At 44.4% G+C, this 17,630-nt stretch overlaps 1 long non-coding RNA gene across 1 annotated transcript; it reads left to right on the top strand.

Moving 5' to 3' along the window:
• Window positions 1–5,812: 5,812 nt before the first annotated feature.
• Window positions 5,813–15,675, top strand: LOC116550168. Its single transcript, XR_004268265.1, has 4 exons — window positions 5,813–6,775; window positions 8,972–9,049; window positions 12,448–12,558; window positions 15,048–15,675. It is a non-coding gene; the product is annotated as an uncharacterized LOC116550168 (long non-coding RNA).
• Window positions 15,676–17,630: the final 1,955 nt, after the last annotated feature.

Below are 17,630 nucleotides of genomic sequence, written 5' to 3'. Positions count from 1 at the left end.
ATTAAATATGGTTTGCATGTCTGTGTCTCTGGCAAGAGGATATAATATCTCTGAATAGAACCTGGGCAGCAAATATAAACTGTCTTTAGGTTCATGTAGTTTGACAAACATGCTTTTCTAACCTGTGGGTCAGATGAAGATGTGGTTCTTTCTTGTTCCCTGCAGACACCCTGTTTTCCCTTTGTATTAGTCAACTTTCACACTGCTATAAAGAATACCTGTGACTGGGTAATTTATTAAAAAAAAAAAAAGAGGTTTAATTGACTCACAGTTCAGCATGGCTGGAGAGGATGCAGGAAACTTACTGTCATGGTAGAAGGCAGAGGGGAAGCAAGGCGTGTCTTACATGTCAGCAGGAGAGAGAGGTAGCAAGTGAAGGGGAAGTGCTGTACTTTTTTTGTCTGTTTGCTTGCTTGTTTGTAAGATGGAGTCTCACTCCATTGCCAGGCTAGAGTGCAGTGACGTGATCTCAGTTCACTGCAGCCTCCGCCTCCCAGGTTCAAGAAATCCTCCTGCCTCAGCCTCCCAAGTAGCTGGGATTACTGGAGCCTGCCACCACACCTGGCTAATTTTTGTATTTTTAGTAGACATGGAGTTTCACCATGTTGTCCAGGCTGGTCTCGAACTCCTGACCACAATTGACTCACCCTCCTCAGCCTCCCAAAGTGCTGGGATTATGGGCATGAGCCACAATGCCCGGCTGGGAAGTATTATACTTTTAAATCATAAGATCTCATAAGAACTTACTCACTATCACAAGAACAGCATGGGGAAACTACCTTCATGATCCAGTCACCTATTACAATTCCAGATGAGATTTGGGTGGGGACACAAAGCCAGACCATATCACCCTTGTCCAACATATCCAAAATGCTCCCTATCTTTTCAGTTCAAGGCATGTGTGAGCTTGGGAAAGTCCCCAAAGTGCTTCGGTGATCTTATCTGTAAAATGAGCAGCATCGACTGGATCAGTGGTTCCAACATAAAAAGAAGGAGTAAGATTCTTTGTTCAAACAGAGCTTAAAGAGAAACCCCATAAAGTAAACAGATAAAACTGGAGCTGTTGAAATGTGGGTGAGACCCGGAAGCCTCCTTGGTTGGCTTCAAGCATGGCTCTTGAGATAACTTTATGAGCCGTTAAGACTCAGATGAACGGCTGGACGCAGTGGCTCATGCCTGTAATCCCAGCACTTTGGGAGGCCAAGGCAGGCGGATGACCAGAGGTCAGGAGTTTGAGTCAGCCTGGCCAACTTGGTGAAACCCAGTCTCTCCTAAAAATACAAAAATTAGCCAGGCATGGTGGCGGGCACCTGTAGTCCCAGCTACTCAGGAAGCTGAGTCAGGAGAATCTCTTGAACCCAGGAGGTGGAGGTTGCAGTGGGCCGAGATTGCACCACTACACTCCAGCCTGGGTGACAGAGCAAGACTTCATCTAAAAAAAACCAAAAAACTCAGATGATCTATTTCAGAGCCTCAGACCAGGTGTTCTCCAAGATGTTTTCCAGCTCCAAACATTGCAGTCCTGTTTTTAAGTACCACATTTTCTGTGAAGCCTTTTAAATATTCTGGCTCATGCAGATTGCTTCTTTTTCTGTGCCACTTGGCATTTGTGACTATGCACACGTACTGTCCATATTTGTAAACTGAACCACGTATGGAGATTGTCTTTCTTTGAAGCTTGTACCTCTATGCGTTTTTTTTGGAAAGTGACTCAGAACTGACTAGTAAGTTACAGATGTAACTGAAAGAACTCCGGGAAATAGGGAGAGAAATTTTGTTCACACCCCAGGGGAAGGTCTGCCCTCCTGGGGCAAATCACTTCTGCTGGCAAATGCTGAGCTGCTAGCCCAGAGCAAATACTATCTGGATAGATATGAAACATGGGTACCAGGCACAGCTGGGCAGACACAGACCTAAGGTCCCCATACTTGGTCCTTCTCTCAGATCTTTTTTTCCTGGTGCTCATGTTGGCCAAACTGTGGTATTTGGAAGGCCATGGAAGGTGTCTGCGTAGCCTCATCTTTCAGCATTACTAGGCCAGCCCCTGAAGTAGGTGGTTGGGTTACTACTGAAGACACCATTGGGGGAAAATCCTGGGTCTGTCTCTACTACCCCACCTGCCTTAGTTATTTTCTTTCCACTGTGGGTTAAGTTCTGCTTTCCTGTATAGTAGGCTTTTCTACTATCAGCCTCACTCTGGGGTTCTGTGTAAACTTTAGGGAGCTTAGAAACATACCTCACACTGGCTGTGGTTTTTGCAAGACCAGCCACGTTCAGTGGGACCTGCCCTAGGACAGTATGCAGCGTACAGGTTCGGGAGGCTCAGGAATCGACATTATGGCTGGAGCACCACCTAGTGGCAGTGAAGAACAGTGCGTGCGATGAATGAGTGATTTTCCAATGAAATGTAAATGGGTAAATATTAATAGTGAATTAAATCGCTTTCAGGGATTCCCTTTCTCCAAAAAGAAACTCATTTAAAATACACTTTAAAGCAAAAACATACTGAACATAATGTTTAGTCTTTTGCTAATTATCCCAAAGATATCAGTGTCACCATAAGGAAGACTAAATATTATAGAGTTCTCAGTGATAAGATGCTTAATACTAGCCTATAAATGATTGCTACCATTTACAGGAGGAATTAAGAGAAAAAATGTGTCTAGTTCAGTGGAAACTCACTTCTGAAAATAATTCAGTTTGCCATAGATCTTTTAGAATATTGAATCTTAGAATCCTTGTGTTGTGAAAAGTCTCAAGGATACACTAGTCCTGTACTGAAAATTTTCTTAGCCATGGAACTCTTTCTTCTAGTAAAATATTATTCTGCCACCTCTATTACCTTTAAACATTTAGAGCTGTCAACAAGGGAAGCCATGCAGTTGTCTATACATTTGAATTTGATGTACATATGAGATACAGCTTATGCTGTGGTCATACTGAGCTTTCCTACAAACTTACTAAAACGTTTAAAAAAATCACCACTAAAGGAGTCATCTTCAGAGGCAGTAATTTTACGTCAATAGAACCACCACTGACCAAGACAATTTGGGGACTTCTCTCTTTTTTTTTTTTGAGACAGGGTTTTGCTCTTGTTGCCCAGGCCGGAGTGCAGTGATGAGATCTCGGCTCACTGCAACTTCCACCTCCTGGGTTCAAGCGATTCTCCTGCCTCAGCCTCCCTAGTAACTGGGATTACAGGCACATACCACCATGCCTGGCTAATTTTTTGTATTTTTAGTAGAAACTGGGTTTCACCATGTTAGCCATGTTAATTCATGGCTGGTCTTCAACTCCTGGCCTAAGGTGATCCCCCCCACCTTGACCTCCCAAAGTGCTGGGATTACAGACGTGAGCCACTGTGCCTGACCATGATTTCTCTTTTAAAATGGCCTTTGTGTTAGTTAATACTGGTGACATGAAAATCATATTGCTTTACTTTGGGTCCTACTTGTTTGGAACAATAAAACTGCATTACACAGCTCAGCCAACTTTCTTAATTATCAGATTTATCAGATATCTTCTATTTCCCCAAACTAAATCTCTCCAAAAGTAAGAAGACGCTGGTCACAGATTTTGCAGTACATCACTGTGCCTTTCAAACTCTGGGGGATGGTTTTCCCTTGAAAGAGCTCAAAGTGATGGTCTTTGAATGGTTTGCAGATACAAGGAGAGGGATAGATGGGCAAACAAGTGCAATTCATTTCCTATTAGAAAATATTCCTCTAATTTCTGATGAGAAAAGTTTTAAAGTGATGTAGAAGGTAAGACTAGGGTGAGTGGGGGTGGGTAGTGAGAATGAGAAAGTCTTTAACAGGGGGCCTTTTAAAAGACTCACTCCTTTAGAATGGTGTTAGTATAATGTGTGTGATTGTGGAGATAGACTTGGTTCCTATGACAACAGATGTAAAAAAAAAAGGCAAATATTCCTATTTTTTTCATGAAATAGCCAACATTTACAAAGCAGTTTGCAAAGGTTAAAGTCAGATCTCAAGTTAAACCTAGTGTATAGTCATAGTACTTATCATACAGAGTACTCTTTGAATTAGTATTTGTTCATTTAATTTAGCTGAAATTATAAACAACTTTATATGTATAATTTTAATAACAAATAATTTTAAATAGGCAACATACACATCAGCAATTGGTTCCGAATCTGTGCCGTGCTTGCTGGCTGAGAAGAGGGGTTAAGAGTGTGGGCTCTGACTTCCCAGGATTGAATTCTAGCTTGACCTTGGGCAAATAACACCTCAGCGCCTTAGTCTCCAGCTCTGGGAAATGAGGACGACAATAATTGCACCCCCTTAAAAAGTTGTTGTGAGGAATGGAAAAGAACATGTTCTGCTTACAGGAGCGTTTTTCAAGGACAGATCATAACTGACTATTGTGTTTCTCCAGGCTGACTCCAGACCAGCGAAGCTAAATAAATAACCATGAACTTGGAATGACTGTGGGATACTAGGTCCTAACTGAAGACTTTTTCCCAAACACTGAGCAATGGTGTTTCTTTTAACCAACTCTATTTAGAGCTTCAGATTCATTCTGTTCTTTTCAAAGTACTGGATTTCAACCCTTAATAAGCAATAACCACATGAACCAACCCTGGCAAGCCTTTAACAACTCTGAGTTCTCCCTCTCAGTGAGCTACCACTTAACTCAGTACATTTCTCCCTAGCCTGTATTCCTGTGGCTAGCAAGTCAATAGACTCAGCTTTTACTTTATTTTGTGATAGTCTCGCTCTGTCGCCAGGCTGGAGTGCAGTAGCTCCATCTTGGCGCACTACAACCTCTGTCTCCTGGGTTCAAGTGATTCTCCTGCCTCAGCCTCCCAAGTAGCTGGGATTACAGGTATGTGCCACCACGCCCAGCTAATTTTTGCATTTTAGTAGAGACAGTTTTACCATGTTGACCAGGCTGGTCTTGAACTCCTGACCTCAAGTGATTCACCTGCCTTGGCCTCCCAAAGTGCTGGCATTACAGGCGTGAGCCATCATGCCTAGCCTCAACTTTAAATTTTTATCTATCGATCTAGTCTATTATTACCCACCACCTACCACCCATCCATCCATTCATCCATCTACCCATCCTTTTTTTTGTTTATTAACTCTGGTCTTTGTTTTATTTGTTGATAGGTCCAAGTATATTAGTATATGTAAAACTCACTTAGAACAGTGCTGAACACATGGTAAGCATAATATGTGATAGCCCTTATGATCTATTAACTCATCAGTATTTTGTGTGTATTAGAAGAACAATGTGTCACTGAAATGTTTTAATTATATCTCTATAAAAGCATACATAAATGATCATATAGAAATCTCAATAATAGAATGTTTTTAACCCAAGTTTTAAGTAATGATGTGTGTTCAGGAATACTTCATCTGGCATCTAGGGAAATGGCTGGGAAGATTTTGAGCTTCTCCAGTGGGAAAAAGGCTGGCATATTCAGGTCTAAGTTCAGAGTTGGAGACTTTGAAGTTAACAAATTGAGAGTTTTTAATTTTGAATAAAACAAAAACTTTTAGCTTGAATAAAGACTATTCTGATTCTCTTTAACTTCAACGTAAGAACTTTTTTTTTTTTTTTTTTCAGACAGAGTCTTGCTATATCACCCAGGCTGGAGTGCAGTGGCTTAATATTGGATAACTACCCCTTCACCTCCTGGGTTCAAGTGATTCTCCTCCCTTGGCCTCCCAAGTAGCTGGGATTACAGGCATCTGCCACCACATCTGGCTAATTTTTGTATTTTTGTATAGATGGGGTTTCACCATAATAGCCAGGCTGGTTTTGAACTCCTGACCTCAGGTGATTCACCTGCCCTGGCCTTCCAAAGTGCTGGGATTACAGGTGTGAGTCACGGCGCCTGGCTGAACTTAAGAATTTTGAAAATTATAACTCTGAGCTTTTTAAGGAAACAGGGTTAAAAGGTAGTTTGTTGGCAGACAGGCATCAGCAAGGTCTGTTTCGAAAGCTCAGCATATGAGCACACATGTGCACACATGCACTCAGCCTTGGCTTTGCGCTGTAAATTTTTAGCACAATATACAAGTATGGGCTTTTGTTGTCAAGGAAATGGCTTTGTTTCTCTGAGGAGGGAGATATTGAGGACACTTCTCTGTAGGCAATCACTGAGCAAGGTCGTATTGTTTCCCAGACCTGCTGTTCTGAACAACATGAAGCTCTTGGGTTCTGTCAATGCCTCTCTGGCCAGTCATTGTTACAGTGGCAGCAGGCAAGCCAGGCTTTCCTCGGTGAGGTTCAGCTCACAGCTGACATCTACCTTCCCTTCCTACTTGCTTAGGCAATCGTGGCTTGTGTTTAAACTGAGCAATGAAGAAATATCTCAGGCAGTTTTGAGTCAGTCTTCAGGTTTCTCAGAAACTTTAAACACAGAAATGAATGGGGTCACTGAGGTCAGTAACTCTAGATGCCCCTACCTCATGGTTGGAGCATCAGCTTCTGGAGGTCAAGGGTAGGATTATCAGGGGCTGCATGAAGAAGGTAATAGTGGGACCACTTAGAGAGAGCCAACAGTCCAGGCCAAGACAAGCTGGGACCCAGCTCTGTTTCACATATGAGTTATTCCTCTTCTAATCAGCCCTCTAGGTGAAATTAATCATTTATTTCCACTTCCTGCTACTTGTCCAACTGGTGTGGCTGTATCTCCTTCCTGCAAAGCAATGTTGAAGAAGCTATGGAAGCAAGAAGGAAGCATGGATTCTAGAAACTGACAACAAACCACTTATCCCTATTGCTCTTCTTCCTAAAGCTAAAGGTAAATCCTAACTAGACTTGCAAATGGGAATGTTAGCAAATGGGACTAGGAATGATGGTTCTAGTGGTTGGAGCCCACTACCTTCCCTTCCTTGTACTCCTTCCCTGATGCAGAGTGCCAGAGCAGCCAATGCCCCCTTTCAACAGGAGCTCACAGCACAGAAGTCAATACTTGAGGAGGAAAATTTCATTAAAAGAAAGACCCAAATTGCACAAGACAACAATACATACCACCCAAAGCAATATTGAGTAGACTAGGGACTTAAAATAAACTTGAGATATTATATACACACCTGATAGCATGTGATCCACAGTAGAACCTCACCACTGGCCCCTCCAATAAAAGTCTGTGGATTCCTACACATTTCAAATCCAGAGAACATATCTCCGTGACATGGTGTCTTATACATTTCTCATCTTTTCCCTTGGTTTAGTTTTTAACCAGCTGGAAGTGATCTCTCTTGCACTAAGTCAGGGTTCTCAACCTCAGATTAATTTTTGAGCCAGATAATTCTTTATTGTGAGGAGCTGAGCTGTGCGTGGAAGGGCTTAGCAGCACACCTGACTTCTACCCACTGTATGTCAGTAAGACCCCTGCCTCCATTGTGACCATTGAAAATGTCTCCAGACATTATCAAAATCACCCCCTGGTTAAGAACCACTGCTCTAAGTGTACAGCATTCATTGTCTGTGTCCCCCAAGGTTTCTTCCAATCCTAGGACAATGTATAGAACACATTTCCTAACTCTCCAGCTTGGAGTATAAAGTAAAGCCATGCTTTAAAACATATTCAAATAAAATAGCTTGAGTTCTCGTATTACTGTCAAGAGAATGTCCTTCTTGCCTCTGCTGGAATCTCCTCAACCCTTGTGCTGAGTCTAAGGAACCCAATGGCCACCTGGCTCAGGAAGCCCCATCTGTGCTGCTCTGGGGCTTTCACTGCCTTGCAAGGTGTGCTGTGGGTTGATGGCAGTCCCTGCTCCCTGCTGTGGTGGTTGAAAATTAGAGGTGCTCATAGTCCTGAGGCTCAGTGATTGGCCAGCAGTCTTTGCTCACAGTTGAGGGGCAGCAAAAGATGACCCTTCTCACCAACCTCAGCCGGGGTCATTCTCACCACCACAGATGAAGGTGCTGGTGTTACCATTAGCATCTCTATGTTTGCACAGGCACACTGTGTGCATGTACACATACACGAACGCACACACAGAGCCATTGCCCCAAAGGGATCCCCAAAGTTCAAGGTGTGTGGGACAGGAGATTTTTGTAGCCTGATGCATGCTGGGACAAGCCCACCTTGAGAAGGTTATGTCCTTGGGGGTTGAGCCTGTCATTGGTCTGGATTTCATCATCCCTCATGGGCCTTTACCCTGGTGTGACTGCCAGTCTGCTGGCCATGCAGGGCCTTGCTACTACCCATTGAGACGTTCTAATAACATTAAACTTCAAAAGGAAGGGTTGGGGTTCCATTTCTACACCTTCTAGGTAACTAGACCTAGATGTATATTGACAAGCAGTCTTTGTCACAACCTCTCCCCTCAATGTCCTGTTTTAATCATCTATCAAAACCAACCTTAACCAGGGGGAACCCCTGGAGATAACTGGTCTAGAACAAAGAGCATCTTTTTTAAGGGCTTACTGTGATGTTTATGTGACCATTTCTCTTGGTTAATTGTCTTTGCTTCACCAAACAATCCATTTCATAGGTTATGTTTTTATGTGTTTAAATGGTTATTTTCAAACTTGCTGTTTAGAAAGAGAACTATTCTTCCAAATAAAATTTTATAGAAAATCATAGTATTAAAAATACAAAAGTGGCCAGGTGTGATGGCTCACGCTTGTAATCCCAGCATTTTGGGAGGCCGAGGTGGGTGGATCACCTGAGGTCAGGAGTTCAAGACCAGCCGGGCCAACATGGTGAAGCCCCATATCTACTAAAAATATAAAAATTAGTGGGTGGTGGTGGTGGGTACCTGTAATCCCAGCTACCTGGGAGGCTGAAGCAGGAGAAACTCTTGAACCCAGGAGGCAGAGGTTGCAGTGAGCCAAGATTGCATCACTGCACTCCAGCCTGGGTGACAGAGCAAGACTGTCTCCAGAAAAAACAAAACTAAACTAAACTAAAAGCTGGCTTGTTTGGGAGTATAAGGGATGTGGGTCCTGAGTTCTGCTCTCTTACTCTCTTGCTTTTCCTCTGCAGAACCCTGGGACCTTGAGGACACCGTTTGAAAACTATTCATGGAAAACCCGGCATCCTAGAATGAGAAATCCACATCTGGTACTATCAGCCAGGGTTCCTAGCTTTCAGCAGAGAAGGAATCTACTACCCCACCCCTGAGAGGGAGAGACGACAATCTTGGAGGTAGGAAGAATTCACAATGCAGTGAAGGCACCACTGCTGCTGGGCACAGTAGCTCTGGCTCAAATCACTGGACATGGGACCTGGCCGAGGGCTCATACCAGGAACCTAGACACCGGGCCCTGCTGCTGGGGCTGTGGCTGCAGGGCTTCTGGAGGGTTTGGGTTGCTGAGACTCCAGCTGCTGCCCACCACCCACTGCAATGGAGCCTGCCCCAGTTTCTGATTCACAATTTGAGGCAGGAGTGTCTCACTGAAGATCTTGCATCAGGGTCCTGTACCTTAGCTTTAAGGAAGGCTGTGGAAGGGTATATATGGCATTTTTGCTTTTGTAATTTGAAGTAGCTTTACTTAATAAGACAGGAAATTCTCCACGAGAATAAGGAGGTTCAGATGCTAAGGGAGGAGGAAGTAATGACAAGTGCTTACTGTAGGACCTTTGGCTTTCTCTCTGAGCATTATTCCTCTGGGAAAGATAATGGCCCTTCTAAGTCATCCATCTATTCATCCATCCATCCATCCATTCCTTTATCCATCCATAGCAAACATTTAGTAAGAGCTATTCTAGTTATCTATTGTTTCATAACAAACAACCCCAGCTTAGTGGCTGAAACAATCATTTCATGTTATCTGATGACTTTTGCGGGTAAGGAACTCAGACAGGACTTAGCTGGGTGATTCTGCTCCCTGTGGAGCCACCTGGAGTCCTTTGAGATATTCAAGTAAGAGCTGATCTGATCTGTTCAGGTCAAAATAGCTTTGCCGACTTATCTGATCTCTTGATGGGGATGGCTGGAAGGCTGGACTTCATTGGGCTCTTCTCCCTCTCCATGTGGTCTCAGGCCTTTCCACGTGGACTCATCAGCAGGGTAGCTGGACTTCCTATATGAAACGTAGGGCTCCAAGAGACCAAGTTTGTCTTAAGCCTAGGCTCAGTGGTGTCATAATGTCACTTCCACCATACTTAGTTGGTCAAAGCAGTTACAAGTTAGCCCAGATTCAAAAGGGGAAATAAAATACATAGATGTCACCTCTGGATGGAAGGCGTCAACAAATTTGTGGTAAGAGCCTTTAATCCACTGTAAGAACCAACTGTGTGCCAGACATAGTGTTAAGAGGAGGGGATACAAAACCAAGACATGGCCCTGCCTTCGTGGAGCTTGCAGTCATACAAGGCTACAAGTCAAGTGAACAAATGAAGGCAGATAACGAGATCAATGTTGAGAAGGATTGTAAATTGTAAAATAATTTTAATATGAAGAATTACTTTATCTTTGAGTTTTATTCCTAAACAATTATAAAACTAGGATCTAATAAACCCCTCTAATGCTTTCAAATATCAGTTACTATTTGTTGACTGATTCACCAAGAATCAGACACTCAGCTAAGAATTCTTTTGGTATAATTGTTCCCAATTCTTAAACCAATCCCACTGCTTCAATTTCTACATGCCAAAGCCTTGCCCATGCTTCTTTCTTGATGACATGATATATCGGGTTTGGTCTTATATCAGCACCCGCCACTCTATCCATTGATGCCACTTAATAGATACCTCTCAAGATGCTCACGCAGCCCTCTGTCCACTTAAGGAGAGATTTTCAATTTACGGTGACCTAACCAATCGCTCGTTAGATGCTCTGATCTGTTCCTCTCACAATTGTTACTTTAATTTGCTGCCCTCTGTCAGGCTGTGAGGTGACAAGTTTGCAGGCTGCAAGGCAGACAGAATTGAATACTTTTTTTTTTTTTTTTTTAAGTCTTGCTCTGTCGCCAGGCTGGAGTGCAGGGACGTGAGCTCAGCTTACTGCAATCTCCACCTCCTGGGTTCAAGCGATTCTCCTGCTTCAGCCTCCTGAGTAATTGGGACTGCAGGTGCGTGCCACCACGTGAAGCTAATTTTTGTATTTTTAGTAGAGACGTAGTTTCGCCATGTTGGCCAGAATGGTCTCCATCTCTTGACCTCATGATCCGCCCACCTCTGCCTCTCAAGGTGCTGGGATTACAGGCATGAGCCACTGCGCCTGGCCGAAGACGCATTTAAAGTGCTTATGCTCTATTAGCAAAACTTACTGAGTCCTGCTGTGTTTAGGGAACTGGACCAAGAGCACTGTGAGCCGGCACAGTTCCTGCCTCAGAGGATAGTCGCCCAGACAAGGTTTTCAAACCTTCCACTGCTTTGACCTGATCAAAAAAATTAGAATGCAGAAAATCAGAAAAGTAAAACACGAAAAAGCAACTTGTCATAATCTTGTTATCCAAAAACGGTGCTATTTATATTTTGATATATTGCTTTCTGGTTATCTCTTTATTTATTTTTAGTTTTACGAAAATTAATAGGCTTCATTTTTTAGGACAGTTTAAAGTTTATAGTAAAATTGAGCCGCCAGGACAGCTGTTTCCTTCTGCCTTCCTCAGCACAGTGTCCTCTGTTATTATCATCTTATAACAAACATCTGGTATTCATGCCCTATGTTTGCTACAGTTAGTGAACCAATATTCATACACTATTATTAAATAAAATCTATCATTGACGTTAAGTTTATTCTCTGTGTTGCACAGTTCTGTGGGTTTTGACGAATGCAGGTCAGTATTCACCATTTCAGTATCCTGCAGAATAGTTTCAGCATTTATCTTTTATATTGTCAGCTTGTCAGCCCCAGTACACTCCTGCCTGCAGCTTCTTTTTTCTTGTTTCTTTATTTTTCATATGTGAGCCTAACACAAGCCTTCCTGTATGCTATTGCATCCTTCCTCTCTGCGTTTATAAACTCTCATAAACATCATGGGATACACCATCTTATACTTAACCAAGCCCCTAATGTTGGACATTCATGTCAATGACAAGTGTTCACTTATATAGGATATTTTAAAATCAGTTCATGGAAATAGCTTTCCAGGATCTAGATAGCATTCAGGGGAAAAAAATAATTTAGAAAGAAACAGCATTGTGTGGTGTCCCTCAGCATCTCCCAGACAAAAGGCTTTTGTCTGAAGGCTGGAGGCCTGTGCCGTCTTGGCCTAGTAAGTGCCAGTTTCTACGTGGCTGCCCTGCACCCTTGGTGGTGGGGGGGTGGGCAGTGCTGGCCCGGGTCTTAGCTTCCCTGCTCCTGCAGGAAGGACTGGGCTTCGGTGATCACTCCCTTCTTACGCTCATCCATCAGAGCCTTTAAATTGAAACCTGTAACTGTGGTATTCTCTTTGGCTTTTAGGATGGATTGGCTTAATGGGGGAAATATTAATAGCACTGGTGTCAGTGGAAGTGAACCTGAGCCATGTAGGAAGATTTTGATAAAACATGTCACTCTTATTATCTATCAGGATCAAACTGCGTCACAGAAGCTGCGCAGGATGACAGATGACACCCTGTCTGGAAAGTTTCTGCCACAGGGCAAAAGACTGCAAGCAGAATATCCCTTTGCCGTTTCTCATGTAAGTGCACACCAGAATTAATAAGAAGAATATGAGAATAATAAAAATACTTTTATTTATTTTTTTTTTTTGCTGTGAAACTGATAGCCATAAAACTGGGTATCTAGAGTCCTGGAGTGTAACAGCTCCTTCTCATACATTAGCTCCCGTTAATTACCCCACCACAATTCTGCATGCTGGCTGGCGTTATTGCCACTTTACAGTGAGAAGCCCTGGCGTCTCGGGTTCCAGAGAGGGGACATTGCCATGTGTGGCTCTTCACGACTGTTCCACAGGCCTTCAGCTGGAATGTAGCAGAACTGGGAGCTGAATCCAGGACAGGGCTTTCCTCATCTGCTCTAGGCAGGAACAGGCCAGGCCACCCTTGTGGACACTCTTCTATCCCATGTGGGAGCAGGTTGGCCAGCCCCAGCCCGTGGGTCTCGGCATGGCCCGAGCTGCTGTGAGAAGCCTTGTTTAGTTTAGCCTTTGGAGTCCTCTCTGCTCCCTGACCTCTGACCCAGAACTGTGTGTTCCAACCATTTCCCAGTCTGTTGTCCTGGCTCAAAACAACAGGAATGAAAGCTCTTTCCTCAAGCCCTGCTCTCATGAAAATGAGTGCTGTGGGCCTGTGGCTGGTGAGTTGCTGTGGCCCTCAACCTAGCAGACAAATAGAGGACAGGTCAGGGCCTTGCAGGGCACCAATGGCAGGGAAGCAGGAGGGTCAGCATCAGGAGATGGGCCACAGAGACCTGAGCCCTCCCTTTTCTCCTGAACTGCGAAACCTTAGGCAGGGAACTTACCCCTCTGGGCCTCAGTTTCCTCATCGGGAAAGCAGGGCTGATCATACTGCATGGTTTATAGAGCAGTTTTGAGGATTGCATGAACAAAAAACAAAGGTAAAGCGCTTAGCCTTCTGCCTGGTATGAGTAAGCCCTCAGGATACTGTAGTTGTTATTATTTGGTAGCCAGGAAAATACAGAGAGCTCAATCTGCTGGCTCCCTGGTGTTTCTAGAACTGTCAGCAAACATTCCACATCACCAGCCAGCAGGGCCCTTCATCAGACACCTTTGCTTTTGTCTGTCAGGCTTCCAGCTTTGACAAATGTCCCTGCGTTTAAGTCAGTAACCTCCTAGGCAGGGAAAGTGGCTTCACGCGTGTGACATGCGGGCACGTCTCTGAAGGGCCAGAGGATCTGGTAAAAACCTAGACTTGTGACTTGTCTGTTTCCTGAGACACCCACAGTTGGCCTCGTGGAAGCGGCTGACTTTTTCCCATAGCTGGCTGCCTCTTACTTCATTGCCTCCTCCAAGCCCAGGGCCAGCCCTGCCTGGCTGGGGGATCATGACAGTCTTTATTCCCATATGGGCGAAGTCTTTTGAAAAGAGGGAAAGATCATTAGTTAGCTGTCAGCCTCCAGTGTGGTTAGGTCATGGGTAATTCTACCACAGAGTCAGAGCACTGGCAAAAATTCATTTGGTCGAGAACATTTTATCTACTTGTACAGCGTAACAAGGAGATAAATGGAACACATTATAGAAGTTTCTGTCAACTGTACAGTTCCTTACCAATCCAACAAGGAGGTTGACGAAGATGTCACTTTTCCTACCTTTGAGAGGTCATGTACAGACACCCACACATGCATACACATTATAACCCCCCCCACAAATGGGTGCACCCCCCTTCCCCCCACATACATGCTGGTGCACTCATACATGCCACACCACATTCTGTAGTGAGGAAGGGATCACAAGCCTCCTTAAGGACTGGTTTGCATAAAGAGTGCATATTTCTGCAAGTGCTTTTGTTCTTGCAGTCAGGCCTGACCATGGTCTGAAAGCAAACCGCAAGGACAGGACTTCCTGGACTCCGCCGCCACTCCAGGTTGCTGCTTCACCACAGGAAGTCCAGCAGGTGGCGCTGCACCCCGCGCGGACCCAGCCTGCCTGCCGTGGCCGCAGGGTGGCCGGTGGATGCACAGTCGGGAAGTGGTCTGCGCGCACCTCGCTTCAGCTGTGGCAAACGCAAACGATGACACACAGGCTTGACGAGGGCCTTTGTCAGAAGCCACGGGGATCTGGCGTCACCGCACAATGGAAAACAAAGTGCTTCTGCCTGGTTGGCCAGAATGCACGTTTGCTCACTATTGATGCCGGGGCATTTACAGGCAGAATGAGTTCATGTGAAATTTCAGGATCTGCCATGACTCAGACTCACTTTCTGTAAACCAGAGTCAACATTACATTTCCCTTCACTCTGGGCCATTCCTTGAATTTTTAGGTCACCAGTTGTTTTTGTACTAACTGAAGGGATTTGAGTATTTCATAAGCACCTTTTTTTTTTTTTTTTTTTTTTTTAAGGGCATTACCAATTTGGGATGGATCTGTAGTGTAAGAGATTGTTGTCTACTCTTAGCTCCAAAAATAGGTTGGCTTTATATATTATTTACATGTTCAGAATTATACTGTGTAGCAATTCAAGTGAAACTTGCAAAATACTTTTCTGGCAGGAAGCCCTGGAGAGGATGGTTCATGGAGATGAGGATGACGACTGGGGTGAGAAATGCGGGTGACTCGTGAGTGGACAGAGAGTGGAAGAGAAGATGACTGGAAGATTTTAGCATCTAGAAAAGAATGGAGACGACTAGAGTTGATCTGAAGATTATGGCAGAATTCAGTACTGGGGCAAAGAAACAAGATGGGGTTAGAAATTAGAAACAGCAGAGCTCCGAAGGTTCGAAAGGATTTGAGCAAGAGAACAAGAAGGAGCCTGCTAATAGCACCCTGGGTTCACAGCAAGAGAAGCACCTGGAGAGAATTAACTAGGGAGGAGGTGGGGGCATGGGAAACCTTTTCCTCTCCAAGAGCCGGCCGGAGCGTCAGCTGGCCTGAACTTGAAGTTACACCAGGTAGCTTGCCTGGGCTGGGAGAAAGTGATTCTCTTCTATGCCTCTCTCCAACGCCCTGCTCCTGACGCTGCTCCTCTACTCATATTGAGGGGAAGATACATCCCTAAGTTCCCCGCACCCCATTCCTTGTTCTGGCTATCTGGTCTCCTAGGAATTTTTCTACTAATTTTCAATTCCTCTTTTCACCTGGTGAAATATTAAATCTTACTGTTCAATTAAAGTTCTTCTATGGAAATTTCTATACCACATTGATTTTTTTTGTGTGTTTCCTTCTTTGTTTTTCTTTTTGGGGGGAGTTTTACTGAGAAAAAAAAGCCAGGCCGGGCGAAGTGACTCACACCTATAATCCCAGCACCTTGGGAGGCCAAGGCAGGTGAATCACCTGAGGTCGTGAGTTCCAGACCAGCCTGACCAACATGGAGAAACCCTGTCTCTACTAAAAATACAAAATTAGCTGGGCATGGTGGCACATGCTTGTAGTCCTAGCTACTCAGGAGGCTGAGGCAGGAGAATCGCTCGAACCTGGGAGGCAGAGGTTCCAGTGAGGCAAGATTGCACCATTGCATTCCAGCCTAGGCAACAAGAGCGAAACTTCATCTCAAAAAAAAAAAAAAAAAAGCCTTTGGGGAGTGGATATGGAAGAAAACATTTGTGTGGACCCTCTTGAGCTCTGTTTTCCTTCCTGGCCTCACTGGTGTGGGCTCTCTGGCTGCCCTGCTGATCTCTTGCTTTACTGGATTTGGGTGAGGGCTTGGGGGAGGGACAGGAGTGTATTCACTGGATACCATTCAGACCAAAGATTAGATGTCCCAGGTGAGTAAGCAAGAAAGCAAACACATAGACAAACAAAACATCTGAATGTTTTCAAGCCAAGTGGAGCAGAATTTAGCTTTTCCAACTAAACTGCCCCACCCCTGGCACACAGGGAAAACGGTGCTAGTATATGTAATATGTGCTCATGGATACATGCAATACGACAAGTAATTTTTGCCTTGTGATGTAAATTCTCTTTCTTCCTCACTCAGAAAAACATATGTAGTTGAAAAAAAAAAGAATTCTGGCCAGGCATGGTGGCTCATACCTATAATCCTAGCACTTTGGGAGGCTGAGGCAGGTGGATCATCTGAGGTCAGGAGATTGAGACCAGCCTGGCCAACATGGAGAAACCTTGTCTCTACTAAAAATACAAAAATTAGCCAGGCACGGTGGCAGGTGCCTGTAGTTCCAGCTACTCAAGAGGTTGAGACAGGAGAATTGCTTGAACCTGGGAGGCGGAGGTTGCAGTGAGCTGAGATTGCGCCACTGTACTCCAGCCTGGGCAACAGAGTGAGACTCAGTCTCAAAAACAAAAAGAATTCTGATTATTTTGAGTGAATGTGTGTGTGCGTGCGTGCGTGCGTGTGTGTGTGTGTGTGTGTGAGAGAGAGAGAGAGAGAGGGGACACAAATTTAAACTGAAACTTTGCTAAGTAATAAGTTGTAACTGATCCAGATACATCAGGGTAGTGAGAACAGTAAATCTGGAAAAGAAAAGGATTGTTAGCAATGCACATACACTCTCCCACACATAGAACAATGCTTGGGTCTACTGCATTTTAATATCCGCTGAATGGGTAGCGTGAATTCACATCATTTTAGCGACGGGGAAACAAAAAATTGCAGAAAGCTTAACTGAATTTCCTGAGGTCATGGTATGTCAGAAGGGCCAAAAAATATTTCAACTTCCAACTCATACCTTAAAACTCCTGCCTCTTATCCTCTTCCAGGTGATTGGGGAGGACAAGGTACAGTTCTGTCAAGTGCCTCATTCCATTTTCAGAGGAGCGGAGGTCAGGTGCCTCCTACAGTTGAGGCCTCGCCAGAAAGACCATGGCTGCATTCCTCAGCACTCAGGCAAGTGTTTTGACGCCTGGGTGCTCCTGCCTGGTGAGCCCAGCGTTCATGAAGCATACGTGACAGGAGAATGGTTGGAATATTGCTCAACATTGTCAGGCCGACGGCACTGGCTGCATGTAATTTGAGAGGAGTTATAGAATGTCAGCCAGACCTTTATGACGCACGCCTCTCCCTTTCCTGAGGATTGTTTGCATGTACAGATTTCCTGCCTGCATTTTTAGTGTCAAATTTTTTGTGGTTTCTCAAGTCCCTTCGGCCATGTCTTACTGACTTACGCAAAAACCCTGAT

Source organism: Sapajus apella, unplaced genomic scaffold (genome assembly GCF_009761245.1).
Source record: "Sapajus apella isolate SASKATOON/1434 unplaced genomic scaffold, GSC_monkey_1.0 scaffold1, whole genome shotgun sequence".
In the NCBI taxonomy this organism is placed as follows: Eukaryota; Metazoa; Chordata; class Mammalia; order Primates; family Cebidae; genus Sapajus; species Sapajus apella.
Note: the sequence above shows the minus strand (reverse complement) of the source record. Positions and strands in the feature narration are given on the sequence as shown.